The sequence below is a fragment of the Peromyscus californicus genome, unplaced genomic scaffold (assembly GCF_007827085.1).
Source record: "Peromyscus californicus insignis strain IS unplaced genomic scaffold, ASM782708v3 Scaffold_6__1_contigs__length_162567912, whole genome shotgun sequence".
Classification (NCBI taxonomy): Eukaryota; Metazoa; Chordata; class Mammalia; order Rodentia; family Cricetidae; genus Peromyscus; species Peromyscus californicus.
In genome coordinates, this window is record NW_026294584.1 from 44737742 (window position 1) to 44749899 (window position 12158).

Below are 12158 nucleotides of genomic sequence, written 5' to 3' on the forward strand. Positions count from 1 at the left end.
TGAACAGTATTGAATTGCTGCATAAAATTCAATTTAAGATACGTTTGGAAAATATTCAATGACTCATGAAAATGAACACAATGTAACTTTTTTTTCCATTAAAAAAAAACCTCAACTCTAGGGCCATTGAGACGGCTCAGAGGGTAAAAATGCTTGCTGCCAAGTCTGATGACCTGAGTGTGATTCCTGGAACCCATCTGGTAGAGAGAATTGACCTCCACACGTGCTCTGTGTCATGTGTGTCCCCTGGCATTCATGACTGCGTGTGCATGCACTAAAGAAATAAAGAAAATAATAAAAAGTTCAATTCCCTTGAGAAGCAATTTACATGCAAACATGTTTCCACTTTCAGGGGGTAGAGTGATGATTTCTGTTCTACTTTTAAACTCCATTGAAACTCAGCTCATGTATAATAAACTAATATTTTTATATGTACAGCTAGATACGTTTAGAAAATTATGCCCAGCCACATAACCACTATGCCCATTGTGACAGACATCTCCATCATTCTCCAATATTCTCTCATGCACCTTTGTACTGATTTGTTTTGCCTTCCTCTTAGGCCCAGGAGACCACTGAACCACTTTTCTCTTGTGATAGATGACAGCCTCCCCCTTTAGAAGTTCATACAAGTGGAAAATAGCAGCATTTGTCTTTTCTATATAGCTTCCTTCACTTGGCATAATAGTTTTTCGGTTCATCTGTGTTATTGCTTATGTTAGTAATTCCTTTTTATTATTGCATAGTATTCCATTGAAGAAATAGATCAATTGTGTCAGCTCTTCTCCTGTTGATGAACATTTGTGTGGCCGCTAGTTCAGGGTTCACATGAACAAAGTAGCTATGCATGGTTGCATGTAGGTTTTGATGTGGGTATATGCATTCATTCCTTTGAGTAAATATCCAAAAGGGGAGTTGTCCTCTAGTCTGGCAGGTGTATGTTTGACTTTGTAAGACATTGTCATTTTATGAATTTGAGTACCAGTTGACCTAATTTCCTTATTAGTATTTAAAATTGTCAGGTTGTTATTTTTTTAAATAGTGTGTGTGTGTGTGTGTGTGTGTGTGTGTGTGTGCGGTGTATGTACATGTGTGTGGGTGTGCATGCTTGTGTACACATAGATACAAGGAGAGGACATGGAATGTCCTACTCTATCCTCTCCCACTTATTCCCTTGAGACCGGGTCTCTCACTGAACCTACAGATTGGCGTTTGTTGCTAGTCTAGTTAATGGCCAGCAGGTCTCAGTGAGCCCCCTGGCTCTGTCACCCACAGAGTCGGGGTTAAGGCGTGTGTGGCTGTGTCTGGCTTTTTATATGGGTGCTAAGGACCTGAACGCAGGTCCTCATGCTTACTCAGCCCAGCACTCTTACCCACTGAGTCATTCCCCCAGGCCTGAAGTTTTAAGTTTTTTTTTTTAAATAGTAAGACTTAAAACATACTAACTGCATTACTATATACCTAGTAACCATTTCTATATAGAAATATTTCACTAAGGTAATTTTAATCAGTTTTATTGACATATGTTTAACCAACACCAAATTCATCTATCTGAGGTGTTCTATATTTTGCATAATTACCAATATAATCATGTTTTAGAATATTTTTATCTCACCAAAAAGGACTCTGTGCTCATTAGTAATTTCTCCCTGCCTGCTGTCATGGGAAACATCCCCACAAGCACGTGTGCTTGAGCACTGATCCTCTGCTGGAGGCGCTGTTTGGGGGGTTGTTGCACTCAGAGCCCCGATTCTCATCCTGTTTCCTGCTTGTTCATCTGCAGTTATGTGAGTTGATACTTTACGCTCCTGTCAGTGTGGATGGAGTCAATCGGGTCCCCATACCTTCCTGGCCATCTTGGACCCTCTGAAAAAAATACCATACCTTCTATGTACTATAGGGTCAAGTGAAAAAAGCAAGCAAAGCAAACATGTTACTAGAATTTTGTAAAAGAAATTTACATATTATATATACATATGAATACAACATTTATTTTTATGTGGATATGTAACATGTATATATGGATACATATATATATATATATATATATATATATATATATATATATATGCAAAAATACTAGAAGGAAATGTGCCACATGCAGACCATAATTGTCTTTTACTGGTGGCCTTTTTATTTTCTTTTTTTTAAATCTTTTGAAATCTCACACTGAGCACATATTACCTTTGTAGTTTAAGAATCATTATTTACATGAAAAAGGCACCTGATTCCTCCAGGTTACATCTGTGACGGGGGCAGCATCATCCCAGGTATGCTCACTCTCTATTTGCAGCCTGATTTCCTTTGGGAAGTGAGCTTGTAAAACCTTATTCTTCTGGGTTTCGGCAGTGAGTTGGCAGTATGAACTCGCTGTTTGCAATATTTACGTGAACTGCCTAGGGGAGTCCTGTAAACTACTCTCCGAGTTGCATGCTCCATTGACAGACTGTCGAGAGCTCAGAAAATGTGCTCTGGAGCACAAATCCATATGAACATTGATGCACGGGCAACATCTCGTCTTGTGATGTATTAGGGAAAGGAGGTGGCTGTTTGCTGGGGCTTGTTCTCCTGGTTAGGGAAGCATGACTCTGGTCATGCAGGTTTGTGTACATGGGTGTACACATTCACACGAATATATGACTGTTACCACTTGACTGTGAAATGTCCTCCATAGGCTCATGTGTTTGAGCATCTGGTTCTCAGCTGGAGCTTGTGGAGCCTGTAGGAGGTAGGGCATAGAGGGAGAAAGTGAGCCACTATGCTGTGGGCGTTGAGGTTGATGGTCCAACTCTACTTTTTGACCTTTCTCTGTTTCCTGATTTTCCCAGATGCCAGCAAGCTCTCCGCACCATACTCTTCCTGCCATAATAACCTGTATCCCTGCATATCATGAGCCAGGATAAGGCTTTCTCTTCTTAGGCTTCCTCTCTCATTTATTTTGTCACAGTGATGGAAGGGGCAGGGAGTAACACACGTTTTAGTTTGTAAGTTACTGTGGATTGAGGAAGGCTGAGTCTATTGGCCTCCGTGTTCCAGTTTAATGACGATGGCACAGTTTGAGTTAGGGTGAGTCAAGTCCCCATTGCTTTCATGACATTCTCCATCCAGGCCTGTGGGAAGGAATCTTATTCCATCTGTGCTTTGCATGCACACGAGCGTGCATTGCTTAGAATCCACACTTCACTTCCTATCTCCAAAGGTCACATTCTGGGGTGACATTGAATCTGCACTAACTGTTTGCCCAAAGTAGCAGACTGGGGAGGACCTGAGCCAGAGATGGATAAATCCAAAGAGGCTAGTGCAGGCGGAGGGTAGAGAGGCGGCTTCCAAGAGCGAATGAGCAGGGAAATGGATGGAGATGAGACTGTGTGCTCCTCTGTGAGTCTGTGCCTGCCCCAGGCTTTAGGATCTGTGCCCTGGCGTCTCTCTGAACACTGTTTCTTTAGGTGGGCTGCTTCTACCAGCGACTCATTTCTATAATCTCATGACTTCAGCTAGAGCAGACTTCCTTAGAATATGATGTTCATTCCACCACACCTCTCCATGACTGTTCACTTTAACTGTGCATGTCAAGGACTCATCTATTCCCCAACCCAGGAGTCAGACTGGCCCCTAACAGAAGTGACATCAAGAGAGGTCACATATGACAAGACTGTCTGGTATCACCCCTTCGGCAAAGACTGTGGGGCCAGCAGTCTCCTGCAGTGACAGAGAGCCAGGTAACGGCATGCTGCTGGTAGTGGCTTTGCAAATAAAGAGAGGCTGGGCTTCCTTTGCCCTCAAACTCCAAATCGGAAACTTTCTCCAACATGTTCACTCAAAATGTTTCAGATTTGGGATCTTTGGAGTTCAGGATGGTTAAATAGGAAAATCTATGAAAATATCCCCAAATCAGAAAAAAGTCCCAAATCGGAAAGAATGATCCACAGAATTTCAGTTAAAAAATTCTCAACGTGCAATCCATGAAGCAGTGTGGAAGCTGGATGTGGTTGTTCACTCCCTGAATCCCGGCTGAGGCAGGAGGATTGCTGCATGTTCAAGGTCCACCTTGGCTACATAGTGAGCAGGACAGCCAGGGCTGTGGAGTAAGACCCTGTCCAAAATAGGGAGAAAAAAGTACCAAGTGAGAGGCAGGCTATAAAATGAGTGCATAAGGATTCACCTCCTGGGATTCCAGGTCTGTGTGATCACCTCTTGCGAGAGTGGGTCAAATCCAGCATCCTCTCCTCTACTCTTCCCCTTCTCTCTATTCTCTGTAGTCATTGTCTCCTCCTCCTCTGCATCTCCTCTCCTCCCTCACTGACGTTAGTGGAAAATAGCAAGTTGTGGGCTAGTCTATGGACAGGTCCATGTGGTCAGGAACTGCGGGAGGCTTCTAGCCAACAGCCAGGAAAGAACAGAGATTGGTGAGGACACAAATCCTGCTCAGAACCAACCATGTCAGCTTAGGGAGTGCATTCCCCAGCTGAGTCTGGAACTGGCTCCAGCTCTGTAGACACGGTGGATGTAGTTTATGGTCCCCACTGAAGCAGAAATGACTCGCTAAGCCACACTAGATTCCCAACTCACGGAAACTGAGGGCTACTGAATGCATGCTGCTTTCACAGTCTTTAAGCCACAGGGTAACTTGTTACACAGCAATAGCTAGATGTCAGCTGCACGGGCATCCGTGTAACCCCAATGTTGAACACAGACCCAGGGTCACCTCAGAGGTTATGACACCAGGTGAATCAAGACACTATTTGGCAGAACTTGCTTAGTTCCGAGTACTTGTCTCCTTCTGCAGGGAGGAGGAGTTAGAGAGGAGCTATGGTTTCTCCCATGTGGCCAGTCGAACAGGAGAGTAGGTGCTAACTGCCAGTGAGTGAGCGTATATAAGATGCAAATGAACCACTTCATTCTAGAGAACCAAGAGGCCAGCAAGCACCCACATGTGCTGTCCTACCTGAGATGTGGAGAGCGTGCGCCCGGTGATTGAATGTCCTTTTTAGCTCCAAAAGACAATGAGTCCGAACACAGGTCATGAGGTGCTGAGCCCCTCAGAGCCCTAGAGAGCTGGTGATGACTGTAGAGGAGGCTCAGTCTTGGGGAAAATCCCTGGGATGAAAAGTCAGACACAGAAAGTTGTCACATGTGAGTCTTACTGGGGCATCAGTAGGACCCCGAGGTCTGGAGGACATTTGGAAGGTTTGGCTGCATTCCCAAACTCAAGGTCAGGAGTGCTTACTAAGCACTTCTCAAAGGCCTGTGTCCACAGTAGATCCCACAGCAGCAGTAGAGGGACTGGGCGGGGGCACAGCCAGAACGTGCTGAGTGGAGTGAAGTTTCTTGCTTTTTTCCCCAGACCAGAATCTTTTCAGAAAAATTTAAAAAACCATTAGAACATTTACTGCGAAAATGCTTATACCTTGATTTTTGCCCTGGCGTCTTCGCCTCCATTTCCACAAAGTCCATGGGTCTCATGCCTCCCTTCTCAGCAGCCTCGTCTAACTCATGGCGGGCATTTCTGCTCTTCAGGGTCCTTCTGCGGGTGTGCAGATTGCATTCCAGATTACAATACGCATTTGGAATGTTTCAGCCCCGTTTTATTGAAGCATGAGTGGGTCATCTCAACAGAACTGTGAAGAAACTCCACAATACAGGAGGCTCTTTCCCTTTGTTCTTTTAAAAACAGAATTCCTTAGGCTGATTTCCAGAAACTTTGGACTTGGGGGCGGGAAGAATAGATGACACTCAGCCGAAAAGACAGGGCGGAGTCCAGCCAGCCCGCCAGCCCTGCAGGACGTGAGTGGAGGAGGGGTGTGGTGGTTTCATTCCGTGCACGAGGTGACGGAATGGTTAAGTGTGCCTTCAGAGGGCTGATGTGTAAAGGGAGAAAGAGAACTGAGAGAAGGGACAACCATTGTGTCTGATTTTCAAGGTTACTGTAGAGACAGGAGCGCAGCTCCCTGTGGCCTGGAAAAGCAGCTCCTTTCTGATATCTTTCTAATAAAGAAGAAAGACACTTTTTTTTGTTAACAATGCCTTGTATTTATCTCACGTCTCTCTCCAGAGAAGTGCAGGGGCTTCTGAGATGTTATCTGTAGGAGCAGCTGATGAGTAGGTAAGGAGACCTCATGGTGAACCCAGCCCCTTTGTCCCTAATCCAATCAATTGTCTGCAGTCTGCTGACTTCTTTCAGGTGATTAACAGGATGGGTCTAAAATCACCACTGGAGTGGGCACTCTGTGTGGCAGTGGGATATCGCCTGCTTCCATCCAGGATCCTTCAGTGACTCTTGCTTGTGAGTCCTCTTAGCTGTGTGTGTGTGTGTGTGTGTGTGTGTGTGTGTGTGTGTGTGTGTGTGTGTCTGTGTCTGTGTCTGTGTCTCCACGTGTCTGGATCTCTGTGTGTGAGAGACACAAGCTTTCACTCTGTAGACCAGGCTTGGAACTCACTATGTAGCCCCAGCTGCTCTGAACTCATGGTCATCCCACTGCCTCAGCCTCCCAAGTGCTGAGATTACAGGAACTAGCTAACATGCTTAGCTATCCAGCTGTCTGGAACTGAGGGGTTTTATTCAAAGGAAAGTTCTGCATAGAATTCAAGACCCACAAGAGGGTCAGAGCCTGAAGCCATCTCTTCTGTCTGCCTGGCTTTGGAGTCACACAGCGTCCCCAGTGCCCGTGTCTGCTGTGTTTACCTTCTGCCGCTCCTTTCCCAGGTCCCTTTTTCTGTAGCACTACCTAGACTCCAAGTGGCTGGCCTGACACTTGAGTTTCCAGTTTCAGGACAGGTGGTTCTTATGCTATCCTATGAAAGGAAGCAGAGTGGTCATCTCTGATCTGATGTCACCCTGGCCAATCTTGGCTGTGGGTTGGTAGGGCTCCCTGCTTGCTTTCCTTGTCCAAGGTATAGACAGACCTGCGCCTTCCTGTCTCTGCTTCAGTTTCTTCTTGCTTGGAATAGCTTTGGCCTTGAGTCCCAGAAGACCCTCAGCCTCCTTGTGCCTTTTCCCGAGAGGCATTCCCAGCCGCCACCCTTGCCTGTCTAACCCACTTGCGCTGCACAGCTCTGACCCCTCCTCCCTCCACACTGTTTATACTTGTTTGCTCGTTTGCAGTCTTAGCTGCCTCTGCAGCTAGCACAAGTGCTGGTGGGGTTGTGTGTGCCTTTTCCTCTTGCTCATTTCTCTGTCATGGATGCTAGCTACCTCAGTGCTCACGGAGTGAAGGAATGCATGCAGAACAACACATCTCCTCTCACACAGCCTTCACACTCTTTGCCTTGATGCTAATGTTTTATTAGTATTGGGGGAAATGTTTCGCCTTTTTCATCGGCACTTATGACCCAATAAAGAGGTTTGGGAAAAGATAGGTTTGCTATCAGACCTCCCACCTTGGGGAGATAAAGGCTGGGGTGTAGCCACAGTGTAGTACCCCAATGCCCGTGGTTCAGGAGCCTTTGTTCCTTTATTGCAACGAGTGTTGGAGAATCAGTGTGTGTGCTGGGGGCAACTTTCTGTGTATTTTATAACAAGATATATACATAAATATGTGCATATATTAGTACATGTAGATTAGCGATTATATTACTTAGATCTATGTTGAAGACCATGAACGTGGTGAATTTATGTTAGGGTCACTTTACCTTGAGTCTGAGGCCGTAACTTCTCATACGGCAAATTGCTTTATAACATTAGACAAGTTGCAGATGGAGGAAGTAGATGGAAAATAGACTTGCTTATGGTAAGCCTCACCCTCCCCTCTGCCCTGGGAGACCACTGCCACCTCCTCGTTCATTTTGCTTGCCTGCCAGCTCTCTGGCATGTACTTCTATACATCTCGCTCTTCCTCACTGGGAGAGCCTCCTCCTCCTCAGTTTCCAAGTCTCCCATGCTCCTCCTTAGCAACAAGCGAGCGTCTTTGCTGGAGTGTGGCAGCTGTGGAGCTGGCATGGAGGTGTTTGGACACAAACACCTTCTAATCCACTATTAAGTCCTCCAGTTTGCGTTCTCACAGCATTAACCGTAATGAACTCTTCACATACTGATGTCAGTTTAATACGCGGCTTCCCCAGGAAGGGCCCAGCAATTTAGCGTTAATTAATGATGACTTATTGCAAATTATGTTTCCGACTTACTGATGCTCCTGGGTGATACGCACATCTTTCTCGTGAAGCCGTAATGTTATTGCTCAGCATTCTCACGGCGCTTCACACGTCCCAAACACTTGGTAATTGAGTTAGCTGCATTGTCACCTCCCTCAGGCTGAGCCTGTCATCCGGGTCAGTAGAGGTGTCCCTCATTATAGGTAAACTTGACACTCTGAATTTCAAACTTGCCAAATTGATAGAGTGGAGGAATTTCATCTTCTTGTCCCAGTGTAGTCTAGAGTGGAAGGTGCATGGGGCTTGGGTTTTCCATCAGTTAGTCCACGCAGGGAGCAGGTTTTGAGGGTGGCTCCGCCAGGCATTTTAAATAGCCGAGCAATACTTAAGATGTATGTATGAGAGGAGGTGAGAGAAGGGGCAAGCTAGTTGGCGAAGGGAACCCCGAGAGAGAAATGTCACGAGGAGGGGCTGAGCAGGTGGCCTGAGGACTTGAGTTCGGGCTCCCGAAAGCCACGGAAAAAGCTGGGTACGGTGGCATAAGCCAGAAATCCTACCACTGGCGAAGTAGGGAACGCAGGGATCCCTGGAACTTGCTGGCCAGCCAGTCAGGACAGTTGGTGAATTCCAGACTCAGTGAGAGATCCTGTCTCAAAAAAAAAAAAAGGGGGCGGGGGGAGTGATTAAAAAGACTTGATGTTGACCTCTGGCTTCTACACACGTGTACACACATGTGTACCCCCCATACATCCACACATGCAAATATACACACAAAAGATAAAGATAAAAGATACAAAAACAGAGAAATAAACCATTAATTTGGACCACATCGTTAATAAATATGAACTAAGTAGTATTTTTTTCTCATCCAACTTCCTGTGCAGTGGATATTACAGTTGGTATTATTGGACATGTCTACACTTTGAGAAGGGGAGGGGGTCACAGTCTTATTTTCCTCAGTCTTGAGTGAGTGGACAGCCAGTCAGCCAGGCCTCAGAGGACAGGAGTTATGGATTGGAGAAAGTCTTTGGTCATTTCTCATCTCTCTAACCCCTGTTCTCTGCTTACCGTGGCTGCCCTTTTGTGCCGGACACATTACAGAGTCTGAAATATTAAACACATCCATTTGAAACAATATTTTGATTTCTAATAAATGATAAGGAGAGGGGAAATGAGATTCCCCTCTGGCTAGAAGAAGGGCAATCTTTACTCTCCTTGGGAGAAAGATAAGCCTACTTGATTTGTGGAGATGATGTCAAAATTAAATTATTTTTCTAGAAACTTATATAAAAATACCCCAACTTGTCCCTCTTGGAGAAAGCACTATTGCCATCTCCCTTTGTCACTATTCTGCTTCAAACTCGGGGACCTTAATTAATCTGCTCTTGATTTTATTGGTTCATTTCTGTCTGGCCCTGGTCTTGCTTGCCAACTCCATTTGAAAACACTGAAATTGGCTCCCACAACAGACAACTCGGAATTCATTTCAAGCTCAAATATGAGTAGAGCTCATCTCAGATTCTGTTATTCATTATTCTTCAGCTCTTGTATCAAAACCTTTTGATGGGACCCAAGCAAACTGGAGACATATTCAAATCAGGTTAGCAATTTGCACCTTCACGGAGGGCTTAGCAGGACAGCTTTGTTCTGATGCCTTGACAAAAGTCTATCTTGATCCGTCAGGAAATGTAGCCTTATTCGAATCCGTGGCTACATCTCAGGGTCAGGAATGATGCTGAACCAATTTGTGTCTCAAGCAGGACTGGGAAGCCTCAAAAGATCAAGCTCACCTGAGAGGGTGGGAGGTGTCCTCGGGCTGACCTCGGCTTCCCTGGTCCACTGTATTGCAGAAGCTTTAAGGTGGGGACAAGCAGGATGCCTAGGGAGGGAAGGCTTGTGGCAGTTCCAGTGACAACTTTGGTGTGTGTCTGAAATTCAAATACCGGCTTTGCTTCTAGATGAACTAGCTTGGGTGACTCCCTTGACCCCTCCATGCCTCAGTTTCTGCACTGGGAAAGCTGGCATATTTATATCTACCCTATAGCTTTGTAATGGTTTGATTAAATGAGATGATATACTTAAGATTCTTGGCAGGTGATGAGTGCTCAGACCAACCACTTTTCTTATCTTTGTACATAGAGTTAGGATGTGGTGGGGCAGACAGAGGTAGAGAAAGAAACACACAGAAAGCAGGACAGCAGAGCTGCAAGAAACTGACACAGGAAAGACTCACCTGTTGACACCTCCATGGAGACAATAGAGCACACACATTCCGTCTCCATACCATCTTCATAGACATGATTCATGGGCAGATGAGAGAGGCTCCCATCCAGGCAAGTAGGTGGGGGAATGGGCAGGAGAAGTCTTCCAGAGCAGCTGAGAAAGTAAGCATGCCCTATGGTGTGGATTTGGGTGCTCCACCCTCAGCAGGTGTTGGGGAGAACACAACAGCTTCAGGAGTTTCAAAACAATTGAGGGAGTCTTCTGACAAGTTTCTCAACATTTGGGGCTCCACAGGCTCTGCTTATGGGAGGTTCTGGACTCCAGGGAGAGGGGGCTTCTTGATGCACATGGAGGTTTCAGGCAGGCAGGAGGCAATGCTTGCTTTTACTCTGCATTTTTTTTAATTGGTAGAGTTTGCTGTTTATCTTTACAATGATCCACGTTTCAGGGCCTCTTAAGCAGTTCTGTAGATCACATAGTATCTTCTCTCTGGGTCCTGGGTCTTCTCTTTGAAATATCTGACCATTATTGGACTTGATGCTTAGCATAGATACGTTTAAATAGGACAGGCCAGATACAAAACCAAGTGTCATGTCCAAGTTGACCTGGAAGTGGGTGATGTCAAGTTGGAGAAGCAAGGCTTTGTCTTTTTCTATGATCTCACGTCTCCTCTCAGATCCCTGCTCATTCTGGGGCCTTGAATGGGGGCAGGTCTCACTCCCCACACACTCTTTGCTGTGTTCTTGGTCTGTGTTGTCTTAGTCACTGTGGTATTGCTGTGAAGAGACACCATGACCAAGGTAACTCTTATAAGAGAAAGCATTTAATTGGGGCTTACTTAGTTTCAGAGGTTTAGTCCATTACCATCATGGCAGGGACCATGGTGGCATGCAGGCAGATGTGGTGCTGGAGAAGTAGCTGAGAGCTCTACATCCAGATCTGCAGGCAGTGAGAGAGAGAGAGAGAGACACTGGGCCAAGCTTGGGCCTTTGGAACCTCAAAGCCAACCCTCAGTGACACACTTCCTCCAACAAGACCACACTTCTTAATCCTTCTCAAGCAGTGCCACTCCCTGATAATTAAGCATTCAGATGTATGAGTCTACAGGGGCCATTCTTATCCAAACCCCCACAGCCCTGTACCCTAATGTGAATGTGCTGAGGGGCCAGGTAGGTGCCTTAGGACAGTGGCTTTAGTAGGTTCACCCATTCTGGTCTGGTTCAGGTTTGCAGCCCATGCCAGTGCCTTACAGAGTTAGAGTTTCCCATCAGCCTCTTCTACACTCCTCAAAGGGGACACTTGCTTGCAACCAGCCTGGAAGATGCAGCCTTGGGTATGACTCCTTCACTAAGAAGAACTGCCTTCAGAGGCACCACTGGGATGATAAGAACCCTCTCTTTCAAGTAAAAGAAAGGCCTCCTTTAATGAAGCCACCATGGGGAATGCCTTATTCCTGCGACCATTAGAGTTTGGCTTCTTGTTTCCTTCCTAGAACTTTACACATTTAAAACTTAAATTTGAACTATTTTGTCCCTATGTTTCTTGCCTAGTTTAAGCTTCTTGCTCAGCTTAAGAAACTGAAGAGCCAGGTCCATGTGTCTACTTTTGTACCCTCAACACCTGGAAGAGGGCCAGGAATGCAGCAAGCCTGAATATACAAGCAAGCAAGCAAACAAACAAACAACAACAACAACAACAACAACAACATATGGGGATGCCCAGTTTGCACAATTTGTACAGTTCTGGATTCCATCCCCAGAACCACATAAAACTGTGTGTGGTGGTGGGCCACACCTGTAATCCCTCACATGGAAGGTGGAGGGGACGATTAGAAGTCCAAGGTCTGT

At 45.7% G+C, this 12158-nt stretch overlaps 1 long non-coding RNA gene across 12 annotated transcripts in view; it reads left to right on the forward strand.

The window, feature by feature from the left end:
- LOC128098787 (uncharacterized) overlaps positions 1–12158 on the forward strand; it is a 102579-nt gene that overhangs the window by 54719 nt on the left and 35702 nt on the right. Inside the window, exon 6 of one of the 12 annotated variants that reach the window (XR_008214327.1) lies at positions 11862–12152. The exons of the other annotated variants lie outside the window; for them this stretch is intronic. This is a non-coding gene — a long non-coding RNA (uncharacterized LOC128098787). The remainder of the gene's footprint in view (positions 1–11861; positions 12153–12158) is intronic. 12 annotated transcript variants of the gene reach the window in all.